Here is a 24,028-nt window from a genome sequence, read left to right as displayed (position 1 = left end):
ACCAGAAACCCGCCGGACTTCTTCAACCCCTACCCGTCCCGCAGTGGAAATGGGATGATGTCTGCATGGACTTTGTCACCAGTCTACCCAGGACTCACCAAGGCAACGATGGAGTATGGGTCATAGTGGACACACTCACTAAGGTAGCTCATTTTATTCTCATCCGCACCACATATCGCGCCAATCAACTCGCACAATTATATGTGTCCCCAATAGTCAGTCTGCATGGAGTGCCAAGAACAATCACTTTAGACTGAGGTTCACTCTTTACCTCCGCATTTTGGTCACGCCTTCATCATGCCTTGGGGACCGCCCTCAAATACATCACAACCTATCACCCGCAGACAGACGGTCAAACTGAGCGAGTAAGTCAAATACTTGAAGATATGCTTCAAGCATGTGCATTAGCCCATGGACCCAAGTGGGAAGATTGTCTGCCATATGCGGAGTTCTCATACAACAACAGTTTTCAGACCAGTCTGAAGATGTCCCCATATGAAGCTTTGTACGACCCCAAGTGCCGCACTCCGTTAAACTGGTCCCAAACTGGAGATAGCCGCATTTTCGGAACTGATTTAATATTGGAGGCTGAAAAACAACTCAAGGAGATCCGCGATAGACCGCAATTGGCTAAGTCACGACAGAAGAGTTATTATGATGCCAAACACCAACAAGTCAATTTTGAACCTGGAGAGCATGTGTATCTCCGAATCACACCCATGAAGGGAATCAAGAGATTTCAGACCCGAGGAAAATTAGCACCAAGATATATTGGTCCGTTCCCAGTTATGACCAGAGTTGGCATAGTTGCTTATCAGTTGGAATTGCCACCGGAATTGTCAGAAGTATGCAATGTGTTCCATGTTTCACAGCTGAGAAGGTGTATTTTACCACCCGAGAAAAAAGACTGATATGTCAGAAATAGAGCTTGCCAAGGATTTAACCTATGAATAGAGGCCGTTCAGAATATTGAATGAGATAGAAAGAGTCACTCGCTGTAAAGTGATCAAGTTTTATAAGGTTCAGTGGGAGCATCACACCGAAGAAGAAGCAACCTGGGAAAGAGAGGAATTTTGAAGGACAGCCTACCCAGAATTGTTTTCCCGAGCAACCAAATCTCGAGGATGAGATTCATCCTAAGTGGGGGAGGTTTGTGACAGCCTGGTTTTTGCCTTCTCTCTTTTTTCGGACTTCATTTGCTTCTGCTTTGAATTTGGAGTTTTTGAATCAATTAAAATGTACTTATACACTTGGGCATGTCCTTGATTTTCACCCAAGTGACTCATCTACCTCTAACTCCTCATTCTTTCTCTGAAAAATCCCTAAATGACCCAAGGAATATTTTTCATAAAAGAAAAACTTTCAGTTTCTTCTCTGAAACCCACTTCAGAAACTTGTGCTCCAAAGCAACCCTCATTTTTATTGCTCCAAAAATCCTGAGAAAATTTCCAAATATTCTTTGAACCCTAGGGCACCTCCCTGAGGAAGAATATTGCATAACTTTTTGGGATATTTTTGCTACATAAAGTCATTTCTGTTCTCGACAGAAAAGTCACTTTGCACAACAAGTATACTTTTCCTTGATCCAATGAGGCTGATTTTTCTTGAGCTTCATTACCTTCCTAAGAGACTACTAAACCCCAAAGCTCAGCCCTAAACTCTTACTGGATCACTCACAGTTAACCTCACAAGTTATTGTCCATAAACTTACCATGAAGTAATCCACGCCCACAAATCTCCTGGGTTCAACTCAAAGCTTTGGAACAACTCAAACCACCAAGGACTACACGCCAGACATGAAGTTTATGCTTAGCGCGGCAAGATGTCATAGTTCACACGGTGACCGCATTCGCCCACGCGTGCTGGCATGCTGACAATGCGCTCTGCGTCACGCCCAAGCTCGTGCTCGCTTCCCCGACCGCTGCACCTTGCCAAACTGCGCCACAATCATCGTCCCGACTCCCTTAACTCGCCTCTGCCGCTCGCCGACGTTGGAGCTTGTCGCAGTGGGCACGGGCACGATGCTTCCAAGCGTACAGTGCCACTATGTTCGTCGCCACCCGTGCTCCTGTGCTCGTCTCTGCCCTTCCACAGTGGCTGCATGAGCTACGTCGCGTTCTCCCCCTCTCGTTGACGCTTTTCATCACTGGGCACCGTGTCCAGAAGATCTCCGGCGGAGCCCGATCCCCCTATTCGCTCGGCTATAAATACAGCCCCCTCCTGCCTCCTCGAGCATCACTGCACACCCACCCAACCTCCATGAACACGTAGCTAAGCCACAACCCAGTCGGACAGGCCTCTGGTCGCCACCCTGACCCGAGCTCGCCGGGATTCCCCGTAGCTCCTCCATCTCACTCCGGTGCCTCTCGAGCTCCAACCACTTCTTAGGCGACTTGCTGGGGGGGGGCACTGGTGCTGGCTGACCATGTTGGAGCCCTGGTGCAGCCCCACGTTGCCGTCATCCCCAACTCCGGTGAACCCCACGTTCTGCAGCCGTTGGAGAGGCTAGTTCCAGCCACGTCTGACCACCCGTGGCCAAGCCACGCATATAGGTAGGTGCGCCTCGACTCCCTCTCTCTTCCTGTCCCTCTAGTTCTGGTCGTCGGGCACTCCTCGCTGGAGCGCGCCGGCAAAGCGCTGCCCGCTTATGTTTCTCTCTCTCCCCCCCTGACCTGATGCGCGGGGCCCGCTATTAGCCCCATAGCTCACACCTGAAGCGATATGAGTGGTAGCATATTACATGAATATGCCATCGACGTCACCCCCTGGTTTTCTTTTTATTCAAATTAATTCAAATATTGACCAGAAACTTTGACCTGCTTTAAATCTTTAACCATAAGTCCAAATGAGTTGATTCTTTTTGCATTGTGTTCTTACTAAAAACATCTAGCAGCAAACCAAAAATGAGAATTTTCTCTGCTGTCTAGATTTTCTGGTAATTTTCAGAAGTGTTCTTGATATTTTCTTTTTGTGATTTTAATTGTTTTCATAAGGTGAAGCTTGTCTTGAAGAGACCCATGAGGAGTGTGAATCGCCTCTAAACTAAGGCAAGCCACACCAACATTTTCATGGTGTCATTGCAATATTCATGAATTTTCCAACATGAAAATGAGCTATTTCTTGCATATAATCGTTTAATGAATAATGCTTGTGTTAGTTATTATGTCATGGGTAAAAATTTTAGTTTACAGAAGTGAGTACATAGACTAATGTGAGCAAGCATGAGTAGTGACCATGTGACTTTTGCTATGGCTATGATATGACTAGTGTCAGTATTATTTTCTTATGTGAATACTTGGTTTCATATGGTAATTATAAAACTAAAGATGATGAGTGATAATAACCAGTGAGAAAGAATTGGTATTGTTTAATGATGACTTGTGCAAGAAAAACTTTTGATGGTGTTGATCTATTTATTGTAAGTGATATGTGATGCATGTCATACGGTTGCATGATCATGGCATATGGTGACTCGAGTATTTTCATTTAAGTTGAACCCAATATTTATTGAACTTGAATATAAAGTTGATCGGGTCATGGTGCCACTGAATTGACTTTTTCCCAGTGCAACCACATTTGCCTTTATGGGAAGGCCTTTAGTCGGTCCGTTGTTATGCCTCTGGTCGGTGCCTCCAACAAGGGAAGGTTATGGGCGTGCGGTACCTTGGCCTGGTAAGCAGACATAACCTTGTGTTCCCATTGTTGTTGATGTTATGGTACCTTGTCCCTGTTTGGGATCGTTTGAGTTTTGCCATGACGGTGGCCGTTGATGCCTTTGGTAGGCACGGGGCCACCCATGACTTAGCCTAGTGGGGAGTTAGTCAGAGTGGTCGAGAGAGTGTCATGGCAATGGGGGAGTTCTGTCAGAATGCCATTGGTCCACCCGAATGGGTGAGAGGCCATGGGTTCCGTGGTGTGGGTACAGTGTGCTACCTCTGTAGAGTGTATTTAAATCTATCGATGGCCGCGTCCTCGGTTACGGTCGCAACTCGTTAGTAAGTCACAGCATGGATCAACATTAATAAGTAATCTTGCACACTAAGTTATATGTTTGGCACTGGTTAAGTGATGATGAGATCAGTGAGACTGATGTGGTGGAAACCAAAGTGTTGGTTTTGTTTGTGATCTGGGAATGATTACCGTTTGGTTACGAGGTAACCCGTTGGTTAGAGAGTCCGAGGGACTCAGTGCACACGTTTTGTTGCATGGCATGAGTAGTATGTTGTTATCTGCATTCAACTTGATTAAATGTCATGATATTGTTTGCCATTATGTTTATGCTTGTTGTGAGCATACAAGTACATTCAATGTATTGACCTGGTGTGTTATGCCAGCTTTTAGGAAAGTCTAATTGGATCAGAGTGCTGCCGTGTCTAGATCGTGTCCACATCGGTGTCCCTCTGCTATGAAGTCCCGCTTCTTCGTTGTTCCGCTGTCGCTTAGTTGTCGTGATTGACGCCCCTTTATGTTCACTAAATAATGTACATATTGTTCAGCCACACTGTGTGTGCCGCTTGGCCTCGCTACTTGATGTAATATCGCACTATGTTTCTTCCAGCATCAATAAAGCGGTTTTTTTCTGTACCAAGATGTTGTGTGTTGCCAGAATACTTGATCTCTGGGCTGGCAATGCAAGGTAAACCGGTTGCTCTGAGACAGGGTGCCACAACGCTTGGTATCAGAGCCGCACTGACTGTAGGACACACTAGACCCCCGACACGTTAGTTGAACGTTAGCTAGCTTGCTAATTGAGTGCCGGTAGTGTTTGCCGGAGTCAGGGTAGTCGCCCTCCCGCCCGCTGCCATCATCATCGCCGTCACTGTCCTCCTCGTCACTTTCGCTCGAGGAGGAGCTTTCATTGTCGGTAGAGCTCTCCAGGCAGCACCCTAAGCGACCTCCCGAGCACCTGAAGATCTTGACAGAGAGCAGGCCGGTCTCCATTAATTTGAATTGGAGAACGTGCCCCTCCGAAAAGCCATGGGCACGGGCAAAAGTCTTCCAACCACGACGGAGATACATCACGTGAAGGGCAGGGAAATCAGCATCAACCCACATGATGTCGTTCCCACAACCCCTCATGTGCAATCTCAGAGCACGTGGTTGTTCGACCTCCATCTCCCGCGCAAAGGGAGTTGGAAGGAAAAGATGACCACCCAAAGGCTTGTACAGCCTAATGATGAACTCCCTTGGCTGGTCCCCGACATGGCATTCCACCGGGGGAGGGGCCGCCGGTGGGGACGCAGCCAAGGCGCCGCCCCGCCCTCCTCTTCCCCGGGCACCGCAGCGACCTCGGCCTCGCCCCTCCCTCGTCTCACAGCGGGCTCCGCCACCGCAGGCTCCGGAGGAGGATGGATGCACTGTCGAGTAGAAGCCCTCATCGCCGCCGCTGGGTCACCGCTGCACCCTCGCCCCCTCACCATGGCTAGAAGGGAAGGATTGCAGAGGAAAAGAGGAAGAAGTGTGGGTAGGGAGGCGCTGCCCCTGCCCCCTTTTATAGGAGGGCGAAGCAGGGGGCTGGCTCCTCACACAAGAAATGGCCGCCTCGCTCCTCCAATGCGGCCTCTCTGCACCCTCCGCGGCTCTAAGAATCAAGGCCGACCCTCTGCTCCAACCATCGGCGCCCAGTTTTTGGCCATGACACTCCTCCCAGTGCCCTCCGCATCCACCACCTACCATGCCCAATGCATGCAAAACACGTGGCAGGTGCATGCAAAATGGGAGGCAAATGGCATGGCAGTTTCCGCCCTATGATCGTGGGGTGAGGCGAATCCATAGGTCACGATCGAAGTTCTTCCATAGCATTACGCACAACGCACAGGGAAATCAGAAACTGGCCTGAAATCAAGATTAATGAAGAAGCAATGAAGACCTCAAGAGACCAACCCCTTCAGCACCCTCTCATGTGCACTTATTAGGCCCTACCCCGACGACGCTCGGCAGCGCGTTTGGGGCAGGCCGCGGGGCTTCTGTCGGTGCAACAAACCCTAGGTCTGTTGCCCTGACTATGCACAGTCACGGGAACAAGGTCAAGTCACCAACCCAAGCCAGAGTACAAGGAACCAAAAGCATTGAAGGGCCAACATGCGGATCAAGAGGACCAAAGTCAAGCCAGGGATGCAAGATGCCACCAATAGAAAATCATCCCTTACCGGACAGGCGAGCTCAACAAGGGCGAGATCACCCTCGGAAGCAGACGACCAAGACGTCCCGGCAGGGCCTGCCAGGACTCACAGAGGCGAAACCACCTCACCAACTACCCCTCCACGACCCACGTCGTCAATCAGTGCGGTATCAAGCCGCAAAGTGGCTAAGTGGCAACCATTCGCCACATGATGGCGTCTTTCTACAGAAGATACCTACAGTTGACACCCGTCCTGCGATGTGCCAAGCAAGCAAGTGTGGAGCTGGCAAGATAGCCTGACAAGTCTTGCTGGGCAAGTGACGATGTGACGCTAAGTGGTGCATTTAATGCGCCCTGTCAGCCTGTAGAGTTAGGTATGATAGCACTGTTTGCTATCCTATCGGTGCATAATGACTACTTTGCCATTGTGGTGACCCCTTAATCTATAAAAGGATGCCCATGGCAACCATAGAAAGGGTTAGAAGGTTGGATAACTCACACCCCCATACGCGCGTAGCCACTGTCGCCCCTGCCGGGCAAGTGTACTACGCTCCACCACCACCTTTCCACCATCAATCCACCAAAGTAGGAGTAAGGTTTTACACCTCACAGCGGCCTGAACCTGGGTAAAATTGCCTGCGTTATCTCTGCGGTGCTGCCCCATGCTCGTCTGCTCTTTGTGCATCACGAGGCCCCCTGCCGTACCAGCAAGGGGACCTCTGGTCCCATAGGTGGCCATCGTTTTCCCGTGACATCTTTGGCGCGCCGGGTAGGGGGATCGCTTGCGCGAACCTGAAGGTGTGTGCAGCGCGTCATCTTCGTCACCACCTTCGCCATCGACGGCGCCATCGACCATGGCGCCAAGAAGAAACCCTGTGCTTCGGCTCATCCATCCACCTCGAAGGTTGTGCCAGCCGCGGCCTCTAATGCCGCGGGGGATGCGGAGGCTCGCGAGGACGTGGATGCTGCTGGGGACGTGGTCGGAGCAGGTGGCACTGTCACCACTTCCCCCGTGGCCGACATGGGAGCAGGAGACATCGGAGGAGAACATCATCATCAGCACCTCGACGGCCATGTCCGCAAGGTACGGGTGAGGGAGTTACTCCATCAGTGTCCCCTCCTCTCGCCGACGGGCACAGTCGCATCAACGACGCTTGGACCAGGGCAAATCGCTGCCCTCTGGCCGCCCCCACCATGGGAGCGACTGCGGCGCGTGTGCCTTGATGACCCACAAGTATAGGGGATCTATCGTAGTCCTTTTGATAAGTAAGAGTTTCGAACGCAACAAGGAGCAGAAGGAAATGACAAGCGGTTTTCAGTAAGGTATTCTCTGCAAGCACTAAAATTATCGGTAACAGATAGTTTTATGATAAGGTAATTTGTGACGGGTAAAAAGTAACAAAACTAAACAAGGTGCAGCAAGGTGGCCCAACCCTTTTTGTAGCAAAGGACAAGCCTGGACAAACTCTTATATAAAGCAAAGCGCTCCCGAGGACACATGGGAATTATCGTCAAGCTAGTTTTCATCATGCTCATATGATTCGCGTTGTTACTTTGATAATTTGGTATGTGGGTGGACCGGTGCTTGGGTACTGCCCTTCCTTGGACAAGCATCCCACTTATGATTAACCCCTCTCGCAAGCATCCGCAACTACGAAAGAAGAATTAAGGTAAACCTAACCATAGCATGAAACATGTGGATCCAAATCAGCCCCTTACGAAGCTACACATAAACTAGGGTTTAAGCTTCTGTCACTCTAGCAACCCATCATATACTTATTACTTCCCAATGCCTTCCCCTAGGCCCAAACAATGGTGAAGTGTCATGTAGTGGATGTTCACATAACACCATTAGAGGAAAGATAACATACTACTCATCAAAATATCGAACGAATACCAAATTCACATGACTACTTATAACAAGACTTCTCCCATGTCCTCAGGAACAAAGGTAACTACTCACAAATCATATTCATGTTCATAATAAGAGGGGTATTAATATGCATAAAGGATCTGAAGATATAATCTTGCACCGAATAAACCAACTAGCATCAACTACAAGGAGTAATCAACACTACCAGCAACCCACAGGTACCAATCTGAGGTTTTGAGACAAAGATCGGATACAAGAGATGAATTAGGGTTTGAGAGGAGATGGTGCCGGTGAAGATGTTGATGGATATTAACCCCCTCATGATGAGAGGATCGATGTTGATGAGTATGGTGACGATTTCCCCCTCCCGGAGGGATGTTTCCCCGACAGAACAGCTCCGCCGGAGCCCTAGATTAGTTCTGCCAAGATTCCGCCTCGAGACGGCGGTGCTTCATCCCGAAAGCTTCCTTATGATTTTTTCCAGGGAAAAACACCATATACCAGAATATGGGCATTGGGGGGCTGCCAGATGGCCCACGAGGCAGGGGGTGGGCCTAGGGGGTAGGGCGCGCCCTCCACCCTCATGGACAGTGGGTGGCCCCTCTGGTCCTTTCTTTGCCCAATATTTTATATTCCAAAACTGACTTTCATGGAGTTTCAGGACTTTTGGATTTGTGCAGAATAGGACTCTAATATTTTCTCCTTTTCCAGCCCAGAATTCCAGCTGCCGTCATTCTCCATCTTCATGTAAACCTTGTAAAATAAGAGAGAAAAGGCATAAGTATTGTGACATAATGTGTAGTAACAACCCATAATGCAATAAATAACGATATAAAAGCATGATGCAAAATGGACGTATCAACTCCCCCAAGCTTAGACCTCGCTTGTCCTCAAGCGAAAGACGATAACGAAAAATATGTCCACATGTTTAGAGATAGAGGTGGCGATAAAATAAAATACGGACATGAAGGCATCATGATCATTCATAGAACAATAACATATATATTGTCATATGATTTCTTATGATAAAGTGAAACTCTATTCACAATGTAAAGTATGAATCAGAAACTTCATTGAAAACTAGCTAACTATAATCTCAGTCATTGAAGTAATTGCAATTTATCATAAGATCAGAAAGAGTCAATATATAAGAGCTTTTCAGCAAGTCCACATACTCAACTATCATTTAGTCTTTCACAATTGCTAACACTCACGCGATATTTATGGGTATGAAGTTTCAATCGGACACAGAGAAAGATAGGGGCTTAGAGTTTTGCCTCCCAACCTTTTACCTCAAGGGTAAAGTCAACAATAATACTTTACGAAAACCCACATCTAATTGGATATATATATCAGGATCTTTCCAACACATATCACTTGACAAAGGATAAAGTGTAAAAAGGAAAGGTGAATATCACCATGACTCTTGTATAAGGTAGAAGACAAAAATAAAAGATATTCCCTTCACAGAGGGAAGCAGAGGTTGTCATGTGCTTTTATGGTTGGATGCACAAAATCTTAATGCAAAAGAACGTCACTTTATATTTCCACTTGTCATAGGGACCTTTATTATGTAGTCCGTTGCTTTTATTTATTCCATATCACAAGCTCGTAAAGCTTATTTTCTCCACACTAATAGACCATACATATTTAGAGAGAAATTTTTATTGCTTGCAACAATGTCAACTTACTTGAAGGATCTTACTTAATCCATAGGCAGATATGGTGGACTCTCATGGCAAAATTGGGTTTAGGGATGTTTGGAAGCACAAGTAGTATCTGTACTTGGTGCAAAGAATTTGGCTAGCATGAGAAGGAAAGGCAAGCTCAACAAGTTGGATGATCCATGACAATATAATTTATTTCAGATATAAGAAAACATAACCCATTATGTTGTCTTCCTTGACCAACATCAACCTTTTAGCATGTCATATTTTAATGAGTGCTCACAATCATAAAATATGTCCAAGATAGTATATTTATATGTGAGAACCTCTCTTTCTTTATTACTTCCTATTAATTGCAACGATGACCAAAACTATGTTTGTCAACTCTCAACAACTTTTATTCATCATACTCTTTATATGTGAAGTCATTACTCTCCATAAGATCAATATGATCTTTTTATTCTTTCTTATTATTTTATTCCCTCAAGATCATAGCAAGATAGCCAAGCCCTCGACTCAAAACTAATCTTTATTATATAATATATATAGCTCACGGACTCGATTACATAGATAGGGATCAACACAAAAACTCAAAGCTAGATCATACTAAACTTTATTCTACTAGATAAAGATATAACCAAAAGGATGGAACTAAGAAGAATGGTAAAGATAGAAGTGTGATGGTGATACGATACCGAGGCACCTCCCCCAAGCTTGGTAATTGCCAAGGGGAGTGCCCATACCCATGTGTTTATGTTTCTTTCTTCGGGGGTGGTGATGATGGAGTTGTTGATGATGTAGGCTTGTCGTCCATCTTCCAAGGCATAGGCTCACCATCATATAAGGATGATCGAGTCTCTGGGATCCTCACATCTGTAGCCAAACTCATCTTCTTGAATCTATATTCATACTCACAGTTTTTGTTTTGCAGGTTCATAGATCTGGGCTTGGAGGTGCTCGATTTTCTCGTGAAGCTTGAAGATGGTATTCCCAATGTTCTTGGCATCTAGCTTGTGGTTGTTGGTGAACTCCGCGATCATCATGTGGTTAGCGTTGAGTCCGTGTTCCACCATCCCTTGGCACTTGAAAACTTGTTGCTCCATTGCTTCGAGTCTTGTCTCCATGCTTCCGGTCCTCCTTGGTCCCTCAACATCGCGGATGTGTAGCACCCCCTCACGCATATCAATGGTTTGAGGGTGTTGCAGCACCTCCGCGAGGTAGGGGTTGATGACCTTCTTGAAAAACTTGTCCTTGGGGGCGCTTGAAGACGTCATGGTGATCTAGATCTGTCAGAAAAACAGCTCGAAACAAAAGCAGAAGATTTTGTCCTGGTACGGTGGTCAAGACCTTCGGGAGATTATATAATGAATTTTTACTGACCAAAAGAAGTATCATGCAAGAAAATGGAGTCCAGAGGGCACATGAGGTGTCCACGAGGCAAGGGGCACGCTCAGGGGGGTAGGGCGCGCCCTCCACCCTCGTGGATGCCTCGTGTCCCTTTCGGACTACTTCTTAATTTCCTATTTTTTTAAATATTCCAAAACGGAGAAAAAATGTTATTAGAATTGTTTTGGAGTCGGTTTACTTACCGTACCACGTACCTATTCCTTTTCAGAGTCTGAAACATTTTGGAAATACTCCTCCAGGGATACGGTGTCAATAACATTGGTTTCAACATTTATGGGATTACCTGAGATATAATGTTTGATACTTTGACCGTTTACCACCTTCGGATTTGTGCCTTCGGCTTTGTTGATTTTTATGGCACCAGAACAATAGACCTCCTCAACAATGTAAGGACCTTCCCATTTAGAGAGAAGTTTTCCTACAAAAAAATTTAAACGAGAGTTGTGTAGCAAAACATAATCACGTACATTAAACTCACACTTTTGTATCCTTTTGTCATGCCATCTTTTATCTTTTTCTTTAAACAGTTTGGCGTTCTCATAGGCCCGGGTTCTCCATTCATCAAGTGAGCTAATGTCAAAAAGCCTCTTCTCACCGGCAAGTTTGAAATCGTAATTGAGCTCTTTAATGGCCCAATATGCCTTATGTTCCAGTTCGAGAGGTAAGTGACATGCTTTTCCATAAACCATTTTATATGGAGACATACCCATATGATTTTTATATGCAGTTCTATAGGCCCATAATGCATCATCAAGTTTCTTGGACCAATTCTTTCTAGATCTATTAACAGTCTTTTGTAAAATTACACAATTCTACTTGACCACTAGACTGTGGATGGTATGGAGATGCAATTCTATGATTAACATCATACTTAACAAGAATTTTAGGAAAGCACCATGAATAAAATGTGAACCACCATCAGCCATTAAGTATCTAGGGACTCCAAACCTCGGAAAAATAACTTCTTTAAGCATCTTAATAGAAGTGTTATGATCAACACTACTAGTTGGAATAGCTTCTACCCACTTAGTACCGTAATCAACAACAACTAAAATATGTGTATACCCATTAGAGGAAGGAAAAGGTCCCATATAATCAAAGCCCCAAACATCAAATGGTTCAATAACAAGTGAATAGTTCATAGGCATTTCTTGACGTCTACTAATATTACCAATTCTTTGACATTCAACACAAGACAAGACAAACTTACGGGCATCTTTGAAGAGAGTAGGCCAATAAAACCAGATTGTAATACCTTATGTGCAGTCCTATCTCCCGCGTGGTGTCCTCCATATGCCTCGGAGTGACACTTGCGTAGGATCTGTTCCTGTTCATTCTCAGGTACACAACCTCTAATAACACCATCTACTCCTTCTTTACAAAGGTGTGGGTCATCCCAAAAGTAACGTCTTAAATCATAGACAAACTTTTTCTTTTGCTGGTATGTGAAACTAGGTGGTATAAATTTATCAACAATGTAATTAGCATAATCAGCATACCGTGGAGCAGTACGAGAAGCATTTATGACAGCTAATTGTTCATCAGGAAAGATATCATCAATAGGTAGTGGGTCATCAAGAACATTCTCTAACCTAGACAATTTGTCTGCAACGGGGTTCTCGGCTCCCTTTCTATCAATAATATGCAAATCAAATTCTTGTAGCAAGAGAACCCATCTAATAAGTCTAGGTTTAGCATCTTTATTTTCCATAAGGTATTTAATAGAAGCATGATCAGTGTGAACAGTTACTTTGGAATCAACAATATAAGGTCTGAACTTATCACAAGAAAATACAACCGCTAAACTTTTTCAGTAGTAGCATAATTTCTCTGGGCACTGTCTAGAGTTTTACTAGCATATTGGATAACATTTACTTCCTTATCAACTCTTTGTCCCAGAACACCACCTACAACATAATCACTAGCATCACACATAATTTCAAAGGGTTAATTCCAATCGGGTGGTTGAACAATAGGTGCAGAAATCAAGGCTTTCTTAAGTATTTCGAATGCTTCTACACAATCATCATCAAAGACAAAAGGAACATATTTTTGTAAGAGATTAGTCGGAGGCCTAGAAATTTTTGAGAAGTCTTTAATGAACCTCCTATAAAAACCGGCACGACCAAGGAAACTTCTTATACCTTTGATGTCCTTAGGACACGACATCTTTTCAATAGCATCAACTTTAGCTTTGTCAACTTCAATACCTCTTTCAGAAATTTTATGCCGCAAGACAATACCTTCATTAACCATAAAGTGGCACTTTTCCCAATTCAAGACAAGATTAGTTTCTTCGCATCTCTACAAGGCTCGATCAAGGTTGCTTAAGCAATCATCAAAAGAAGTTCCATAGACGGAGAAATCATCCATGAAAACCTCAACAATCTTTTCACAGAAGTCAGAGAATATAGCAGTCATACATCTTTCAAAGGTAGCAGGTGCATGACATAGACCAAAAGGCATACGTCTATAAGAAAAGGTACCGAAAGGGAAGTAAAAGTGGTCTTATCCTGATCCTCTTTTAACACAGATATTTGAGAGAAACCAGAATAACCATCTAGAAAGCAAAAATGTGTATGTTTGGATAATCTTTCTAGCATTTGATCAATAAAAGGTAGAGGGTAATGATCTTTTCTCGTAGCTTTATTTACTTTGCGGAAATCAATTACCATTCTATAACCTGTAACAATTCTTTGTGGGATCAATTCATCCTTATCATTAGGAACAATAGTAATGCCTCCCTTCTTAGGGACACAATGGACAGGACTTACACACTGACTATCAGCAACAGGATAAATTATACCTGCCTCCAGAAGCTTTAATATCTCATTTCTTACCACTTCTTTGATTTAACCGTCGTTGGTGATCAACAACTAGTTTAGCATCTTTCTCTAGCTTTATTTTGTGCTGGCATAGAGTGGAACTAATGCCCTTAAGATCATCAAGAGTATATCCAATCGCAGCACGGTGCTTCTTCAGAGTTTTCAATAATTTCTCTTCTTCATGCTCTGAAAGGTTAGCACTAATAATAACAGGATATATCTTTTTTTCATCAAGATAAGCATATTTAAGAGTATCAGGTAAAGGTTTAAGCTCAAACACAGGATCACCCTTGGGTGGAGGAGGATCCCCCTAGGATTTCAATAGGCAAGTAGTGTTTCAATATAGGTCCCTGTTTATAGAGTACTTCATCTATTTCCCTTCTTTCATTCATAAACATATCATTTTCATGGTCTAGCAAATATTGTTCTAAAAGGATCATTAGGAGGCATGGCAATAGAAGCAAGACAAATAATTTCATCTTACTAGGCAATTCTTTATCATGGGGTTGTCTACGAAATTTAGCAAAATTAAAGTCGTGAGACATATCCCCTAAACCAACAGTAACAATATCCTTTTCACAGTCTATCCTAGCATTAACAGTATTCAAGAAGGGTCTACTAAATATAATGCGACAAAAGTCATCTTGTGGGGAACCAAGAACAAGAAAATCAGTAGGATATTTAATCTTCTCACACAAGACTTCAACATCTCTAACAATCCCAACTGGTGAAATAGTATCTCTATTGCCAAGTTTAATAGTAACATCAATACCTTCTATTTCAGCGGGTGCGATATCATGCATAATTTCTTCGTATAAGGAATGAGGTATTGCACTCGCACTAGCACCCATATCACATAAGCAATGATAACAATGATCTCCTATTTTAACAGAAACAACAGGCATGCCAAAAACAGGTCTATGTTTATTTTTAGTATCGGGTCTAGCAATTCTAGCAGCTTCATCATAGAAGTAAAAAACATGCCCAACAATATTATCGACCAAGAGATCTTTACCCATAGCAATAGCATGGTCAACTTTAATTTGCTCAGGGGGTGTAGGTGTTCTAGCATTACTCTTATGAACCACTGTTGAATCTTTAGCATGATCCTTTATTCTAAAAGGGGAAGGTGGTTTCTCAATATAAGCAGTAGGAACAGTAGGATCAACATTATAAGTGATAGTCTTTTCTTCAACTTTAATAGGTTCTACTGCTTTAACTTCAACAGGAGGATGATATTTAAACCACTTCTCCTTAGGGATATAAACATGAGTATCAAATGATTCACAGAAAGAAGCTACTATCTCAGGGTCAAGTCCATATTTAGTGCTAAATTCCAGAAAAGCATCGATATCCATAAAAGATTTAACAAAATCAAACTTAGGTGTTATACCTGACTCCTTACCTTCGTCGAGTTCCCAATCTTCAGAGTTGCGCTTAATTCTTTCCAATAAATCCCATCTGAATTCAATAGTCTTCATCATAAAAGAACCAGTACAAGAAGTATCGAGCATGGAGCGATTATTGAGAGAAACCCAAGCATAAATAATTTGAATAATAATTTCTCTTGAGAGCTCATGATTGGGGCATGAATAACATTCACTTAAGCCTCCCCCAAGCTTGAGCGATACTTTCTCCTTCGTGAGGCCAAAAATTATATATATAATTATGATCACGATGAACCAGATTCATAGGATAAAACTTCTGATGAAATTCCAATTTCAATCAGTTGTAGTTCCATGATCCAATATCATCACATAGCCTAAACCATGTCAATGCCTTTCCCTTCAAAGATAAATGGAAGACCTCTTCTTGATAACATCCTCGGGCATACCTGCAAGCTTAAATAATCCACAAACTTCATCCACATAGATTAGGTGCATATCGGGATGTAATGTTCCATCTCCTGTAAAAGGATTAGCTAGATGTTTCTCTATCATACCCGAAGGAATTTCAAAGTAAACATTTTCAGTAGGTTCAGTAGGTGGAAAAGCAACTCTTTGCTCTACTGGTTGGGGTGAAGATACCCTGAACAAGCCCTCAAAGGATTATTTTCCATAGTAACAAGTGATAGTAAATTTCAGCACACTATATAAATTTTTCCTTACCAAATTCCACCTACCAAAGGCGCTTCACTCCCCGGCAATGGCGCCAGAAAAGAGTCTTGATGACCCACAAGTATAGGGGATCTATCGTAGTCCTTTCAATAAGTAAGAGCATCGAACCCACGAGGAGCAGAAGGAAATGACAAGCGGTTTTCAGTAAGGTATTCTTTGCAAGCACTGAAATTATCGGTAACAGATAGTTTTGTGATAAGGTAATTTGTGACGGGTAACAAGTAACAAAAGAAAACAAGGTGCAGCAAGGTGGCCCAATCCTTTTTATAGCAAAGGCCAAGACTGGACAAACTCTTATATAAAGCAAAGCGCTCCCGAGGACACGTGGGAATTATCGTCACGGTAGTTTTCATCATGCTCATATGGTTCACGTTCGTTACTTTGATAATTTGGTATGTGGGTGGACCAGTGCTTGGGTATTGCCCTTCCTTGGACAAGCATCCCACTTATGATTAACCCCTCTCGCAAGCATCCACAACTACAAAAGAAGAATTAAGGTAAACCTAACCATAGCATGAAACATGTGGATCCAAATCAGCCCCTTACGAAGCAACGCATATACTAGGGTTTAAGCTTCTGTCACTCTAGCAACCCATCATGTACTTGTTACTTCCCAATGCCTTCCCCTAGGCCCAAACAATGGTGAAGTGTCATGTAGTCGATGTTCACATAACACCACTAGAGGAAAGACAACATACTACTCATAAAAATATCGAACGAATACCAAATTCACATGACTACTTATAACAATACTTCTCCCATGTCCTCAATAAGAAACGTTACTACTCACAAATCATATTCATGTTCATAATCAGAGGGGTATTAATATGCATAAAGGATCTGAACATATGATCTTCCACGGAATAAACCAACTAGCATCAACTACAAGGAGTAATCAACACTACTAGCAACCCACAGGTACCAATCTGAGGTTTTGAGAAAAAGATCGGATACAAGAGATGAATTAGGGTTTTAGAGGAGATGGTGCTGATGAAGATTTGATGGAGATTGACCTCCTCTCGATGAGAGGATCGATGGTGATGATGATGGTGACGATTTCCCCCTCCCGGAAGGATGTTTCCCCGACAGAACAGCTCCGTCGGAGCCCTAGATTGGTTCCGCCAAGGTTCCGCCTCGAGACGGCAGCGCTTCCTCCCGAAAGCTTCCTTATGATTTTTTCCAGGGGAAAAGACACCATATACCAGAAGATGGGCATCGGGGGGCTGCCAGGTGGCCCACGAGGCAGGGGGCGCGCCCTCCACCCTCGTGAACAGTGGGTGGCCCCTGTCTGGTGCTTTCTTCACCCAATATTTTTAATATATTCCAAAATTGACTTTCGTGGAGTTTCAGGACTTTTGGAGTTGTGCAGAATAGGTCTCTAATATTTGCTCCTTTTCCAGCCCAGAATTCCAGCTGTCGGCATTCTCCCTCTTCATGTAAACCTTGTAAAATAAGAGAGAAAAGGCATAGGTATTGTGATATAATGTGTAGTAACAACCCATAATGCAATAAATATCGATATAAAAGCATGATGCCAAATGGACGTATCACGCCTCCCCTAGGACGGGTCGACCAAGTCGCTGCACCCGAGGGCGCCGCTGACCCTCGAGTGCCATCACCGCACCACCCTATTGTCCAGGTGACCTCCCCACAGCAGCAGGGGCGCGGTGCCACCGCTGCCGTCACCATCAGGAGCCGAGTGACGGTGCGGTCAACTTCATCATCACCCATGCCAACTACAGCCAAGGAGGACATGGCGCGGGCTCAGCTGCTGCTGAGGTTTCCACCAGCGGCCGAGTAGATGGACGAGTGGCGTGCCACCATCCAAAGTCTTCTCGGTTTCGCCGAAGCTGGGGGCTCACAACGAGTTGGCCCGCCACGGCCTCCCCAATCGACGACAACAACTCATGCTGCTACCTGCTACAGCTAGTGCGAGCGCAACAGAATCAAGACCCCGACGACGTCTCGATGACCTCTTCTGACCCTCGAGCACTTCTAGGCTGATGGCGAGCCCCAAAGGATAGGCGGAGGGGAGACACGCGCGTCATTGTCTAGCAACACCGTGATAACCCCCGCCTAACCGATGGGTGCGACGGCCTCGACATCGACGAATGCGCTCTCGGTATTGACTAGTGCCTACCTTTCGAGGTTGATTGCCCTGCCATTACTCGTGTGCTGCGGGAAGTGTGTTGGCTGTCCGTTCGCACGTTCAAGCCAGAGATACCTGGGAAGTACGATGGGAGGCTGAACTCGGCAGAGTTCTTGAGCATCTACACCATTGCTGTTCAGGCTGTCGGGGGAATAGATGAGAAGGTGTTTGCCAATTACTTCCCTTTGGCTCTCAAGTCCAATGTGAGTTCTTTGCCGATGCACCTACCAGAGAGCTCCATTTCATCATGGGCTGATCTGTGCCATGAGTTCATTGGCACCTACACTGGCGGCAATCAAGAGCCCGGCAGGCGCAGCAACTTGCAACTTCTCCAATAGAAGGAAGGAGAAACCCTCTGTAAGTATTTACAGAGATTCATCAAAATTCATAGAAATATCCCAAATATCCATCCAGCAGCTGTGATAGCTGCCTTCCAGTCCAATGTGCGCAACCGCCGGATTCATTCCAGGATAAACGTGCAGTTGCCCAAGACTGTGAAAGAGCTCTACACCTTGGTGGATAAGTGTGCTCGGATGGAGGAAGGAAGGAAGTTGCTCGGAGAGGAAGATTGCACTAATATCGATTCAGAGGAGGATGATGAATCAACCAGTCAGAAGAAGAGAAAGAAGCGCAAGAAGCAGAGAGATAAGGCAGTGATGACCATTGAAGGATCGGGTACACCTAGTACCGGCAAGAAGGCCAAGGCCGAGGCCCCCGGCAAGGAAGCTGCCGTGTGCGCTGATTGCCGGGACGCCGCGGCTATCGAGAAGGCCGGGAACGGTGATGGGACGTACTGCAAGATTCATCGGACCAAAGGCCACGACCTTCATGAGTGTTATCAGGTTGAGCAGCTTGTCAAGAGATAGAAAGCAGAGTATGAGAAGCATGACAAGGAAAAGGGTCAGAATGTTACTAGCGGTAAGGGTCGAGGTGGTGAAGTAAATGGCCCCGGCAAAACCTTTCGGAACGAAGGAAAGCCCGCCAGAGATCGAGAGAAGGAAGTCTGTGAAGATGAGAGTGATAGAGGGGATGAAGAGGAAACTAGTGAGCAAGAGTTTCAGAAGGCCACTGACGCCCTGTGCATTGACGGGGGTGCATCTTTGCATAGCTCTCACCGCTAGCTCAAGCGATGGGCACGAGAAGTCAATCGCGCCCTGCGTCTGCCTCAACTTCATAGGCCCACAAGTCAGCCTCCAAATAAGGTGGGTCCCAACTAGTAGTGGGGTATTCATTTTTGTGTGCATAATAAGGAGGCACTTCCTTGCGTGCGAAGATATAGCTAGTGGGTCCGGACTGTCAGCGAGGGAATGTTTCTGATGAAATATAGAGGCCCTTCCGGTGGGTCCCCACTGTTAGGTGGAGGAATCAATATTTTGCACGTAATAATGAGGCACTTCCTACTCGCAAAAAAGGAGGCACTTCCTTGCGTGCGACCGTGGACCCAGCTGTTAGCCTCTCCACGTACAGTCCTCTTCCGATGGAAGTCTTGCCTTGACCACGTTGACCATGCCGCGCCGAGAGCACCAAGGTGGTGGACGACGGCAAGGCCTAGGAAGGGGATGATGCGGCACCGGGGAAGATACGGTAGTGGATGCCCACGCGGAAGGGAGTACAAGGCTTGACTGGTTCGGCTACGGTGTGAGGTTGCGGTCGCCGTATAATAACAGGGGTTGTGGGTGAGTAGAGGGATGACCTGGCCAGTGGTTGGAGTAGGAGGGGCGGTGAGGCCTGCGCGGCAGCGTAGCCGGCCATGGGAGGCAGGAGCAGGTGGCACGACCGGTGCTGGTTTGGGCGGCTGGAGCAAGAAGACTAGAGCTTGAAGAAGCACGACGGTCGTTGGACGAACATCTTATGGTCACCGCAACTAGAATCATTGATATTATAAGTTGACAATGCCGTCCGTCCGCATCAACTTAGTAGGCCCATAAGTCAGCCTCCAAATATGGTGTGTCCCACCTAGCAGCGTGGGTATTCACTTTTCTTTTCTATGTAATAAGGACGCACTTCCTAGCTGGTGGGTCCGAGCTATCAGCGGGGGGGGGATGTTTTTTCGCAAAATACAGAGGACCTTCCGGTGGGTCCCCATCAGGTGGAGGAATCATTATTTTGCGCGTAATATGGAGGCACTTCCTACTCGCAAAAAAGGAGGCACTTCCTTCCGTGCGGCCATGGACCCAGCTGTCAGCCTCTCCATGTACAGTCCTCTTCCAATGGATGTCGTTCATTGGCTACGCCATGACGATAGCACCAAGGCAGTGGATGACGGTGAGGCCAAGTAAGGGAACGACCCAGAGCCGAGGAAGACTCAGCAGTTGTTTCCCACACCGAGTGGGTACGAGGGTTTACTAGTTCTACTACAGTGTGAGGCTACCGTCGCTGGAGAATAACAAGAGGTGTTGCTGAGTAGAGGGATGGCCAGGCCAGGGATGAGAGTAGGTTGGGGCCATGAGGCCTACCCAGCGGCACAGCCGGCCACGGGAGGCAGGAGCAGGCGGTTTCATCGGCGCTGGTTTGCGTGGCTGGAGCAGGAAGATCAGACACTAAAGAAACACGATAGCCGTTGGATTGACATCTAACGGTGTGACGCTGGTAGAGTTGATTGTTGACTAAGTTTCTTTTTTTGAGAAACCTTGTGTACGCATGAACATAGTAGGTCCATAGGCCAGCCTCCAAATCTGCGCCCAGTTGGTACTTTTTTAATAATTTGCAACCCGTTTGCTAATTCTTAAGGAATTTATTACAACCCATTTTCTGCCCAGGACCACGGTCAAAAATTCAAACCTAATTTTGCATATTTTGGTGGAGTTTGAACTCTTTTAATCCAGAAATGATAAACATTTATTTTTATGAAATTATTGATTTGCCAAATAAAATATTGTTTTATTTTTGTAAGACAATAAGACATGGGACAATTGAGTTGCTTTTAGGGGAAACCAGTGGTATAAAATTAGCGCTGGGAGGGAAAACAACAACAAAATATAAGGATGTAAATCTGAAAAGGGAACTTTACATATTTTCAATATATAATACATGTATATGAAGTAGTAAAACTATAGGTAGAGATTACAAAATTAAAGTAGGACATGGCGTTTCAAGAGGAAAATAGAACTAGGTTGTGTGTTTTCTTTAGTAAAAAAACTGTCTGCGGATGTTCTAAGAGAAAATATAACTAAGGCTGGCAGGCCAGAGGCTAGTTGATACCTGCTAGATCTTTGTGCCCCATTGTCTTCATGGGCTGGGCTTGTTAAAAACAAAACCAAGCTTGGGAAGTCTACAGCCAGTTGAAACTTGCTTGACCTAAAAAAACAATAGACCTACTGGATCCTAGTTATCAGTCTGTACTTGAAGAATTCTCTGGTTTATTGACTACGTTGAAAATTTCATGTGTGTCTCAGACGTTAGCATTATTTTTCCATCGTGATAATAAGTGCATGCACTTGTTTGCATACGGCCATGGACCTGGTGGTTCCGTACGGCTAGGCTCCGTATGGACAGCCGTCTTGTGGTTCCACAGACAAATTTCATGCAAATTAGATAGTTTTGAGTGAAATCGAACTAAATTCATTGCAGTTTACATACTTATTTTTATTATGGAATATTCTACATATTTCAACAAATAATAACCGACTAGACCTTTTTTAGTCCATGGGAGGCACTTCACGCGATCGAGGTAGTGACACTTAACTATTCTGGAAGGCCCAAATCCATCGCTCCTCTCTTTTAACAATTTGCAGCTAGGCTTGGCATGCCACAACCCAGTTCGGACGTGCTGCGTCCAACTATCAGCCTATGAAACTGGATGGATCCCGTGCGTACTTCGAAGATGTAAAAATTTTGGAGAACTGGGAATTTGAACGGCAGGTGCTTATGCTACCCATCAAATAAAAACCAGGTGCCTGAAAATTCATTTCGAAACAAATGATTCAACTTTATATCCACGTCGACCCTCGACATGATGGTTGGCAGCAAATGCCAAGTTCATACCGAAAGATCCTTAACAACAATACCAACATGCAGACGACTATGTAGTACGAGTATACCAATACCAAACTAACTTATAATATTTTTAGTCTTGGCCCTAATGTTCGTGTGGTAGAAAATCTTGCAGACGACCAGCTCCCGCTCCTTCTCTTGCTCCAGGTCCCCGAGGAGATACTTGTGCATCACCCAGTTGGTCCTCTGCTGGTCGAAGTTCTTGTTGGTGTGCAGCACCAAAACCTTTTTGCTGCCCATCTGCCGGCCGTTGACCATCACCGGCAAGATATTGCCGGTCTTGTGCCATATCGCGTGCATGCCACACTCCGACTGTATCTTGTGATGCGTCCGCATGCCCTGATAAATCTCCAATGTATCTATAATTTATGAAGTATTCATGCCATGTTTACAATAATTTTATATGGTTTTGGTATGATTTGCATGGAACTAACCCAGCCTGACGCTTTTTCAGCATAACTACCGTGGTGTTGTTTTTTGTGCAGAAATGAAAGTTCTCCAAATGAGTTGAAACTTTTTGACGATTTTTTTGGAACAAAAGAGACCCCCGAAGCTTTGTGGAAGGACCAGAAGGTGAAGGAGTAGGGCACAAGACACCGGGGTGCGCCTGGTGGGCCAGGCTTGCCCCGGTGGGTTGTGTTCACCTCGAGGCCCATCTTAGCGTGAAACCAACACCAAAAAATCCTATAAATAGAGAAACCATCAGAAATAACCTTAGATCAGAAGTTCCGCCGCTGCAGTCCTCTGTAGCCATGAAAAATCAATCTAGACCCCATTACGGTACTTCATCGGAGGGGGAAATCATCACCGGTGGCCATCTTCATCATCCCGGCGGCCACCGTGATAAGGAGGGAGTAGTCCACCCTCGGGGATGAGGGTTTGTACCAGTAGCTATGTATTTAATCTCTCTATATATATATATCTCTCTCTCTCGTGTTCTTGAGATGTCACAATCTTGATGTATCACGGGCTTTGTTAATATAGTCGGATCATATGGTGTTTCCCCCTCTCTACCTTGTTGTGATGAATTGAGTTTTCCCTTTGAGATTTTTGTTTTATCGGATTGAATACTTCTACGGATTTGAGAGCACTTGACATATGTCTTGCATAAGAATACCCATGGTGACAATGTGGTGTTATATTGATTCACTTGATATATGTTTTGGCACTCAACTCATAGATTCCTGAGGTGACATTGGGGTAGCATATGCATAGGGGTTGATGCACGTTCTCGTCTTTGTTTCTCCGATAGAAATCTTGGGGCACTCTCTGAGGTTATTTGTGTTGGATTGAGTATTATGAATCTGAAATTGTTTGATGCATGTCGCATAATCAACTCACGGATACTCGCGGTGACATTGGAGTATCTAGGTGACATTAGAGTAGGTTGATGTGTATCATATGTTGTTATTTTAGTATGAACTCTTGGTTAGATCGATCGGAAAGAATAGTTTTGAGGTGGTTTCGTACCCTCCAAAAAATTTCTAATTATGTTCTCCGCTAGATAAGAACTTCGGAGTGATTCTTCATCGCACACTGAGGGCGATGGTTATATGATCCAATTAGATTAGCATTATTGAGAGATTGCACTAGCGAAAGTATGGACCCTAGGCCTTGTTTTCAAGCATTGCAATACCATTTGTGCTCTGTTTTATCAATACCCTAGGCCTTGTATCTTAACATTTCTAACAGGCACAAGCTGTGCCTATATAACGAGGCTAGATCTTCAAAACGCCATCTCGCACCGCAACAAGAGCAACAGAGCAACCCACGAAAAAAATTCAAACCATGGCTAGTGTCTCTGGCTCCTCCACGCATCGTCATGGCCCTCAGGAGGGGGATTGGCAGAGTTGCTCCATATCCCATCTCTAGCTCA

Source organism: Triticum dicoccoides, chromosome 6B (assembly GCF_002162155.2).
Source record: "Triticum dicoccoides isolate Atlit2015 ecotype Zavitan chromosome 6B, WEW_v2.0, whole genome shotgun sequence".
In the NCBI taxonomy this organism is placed as follows: Eukaryota; Viridiplantae; Streptophyta; class Magnoliopsida; order Poales; family Poaceae; genus Triticum; species Triticum dicoccoides.
The sequence above is the reverse complement of the archived record's forward strand: the minus strand, read 5'-3'. Positions refer to the sequence as shown.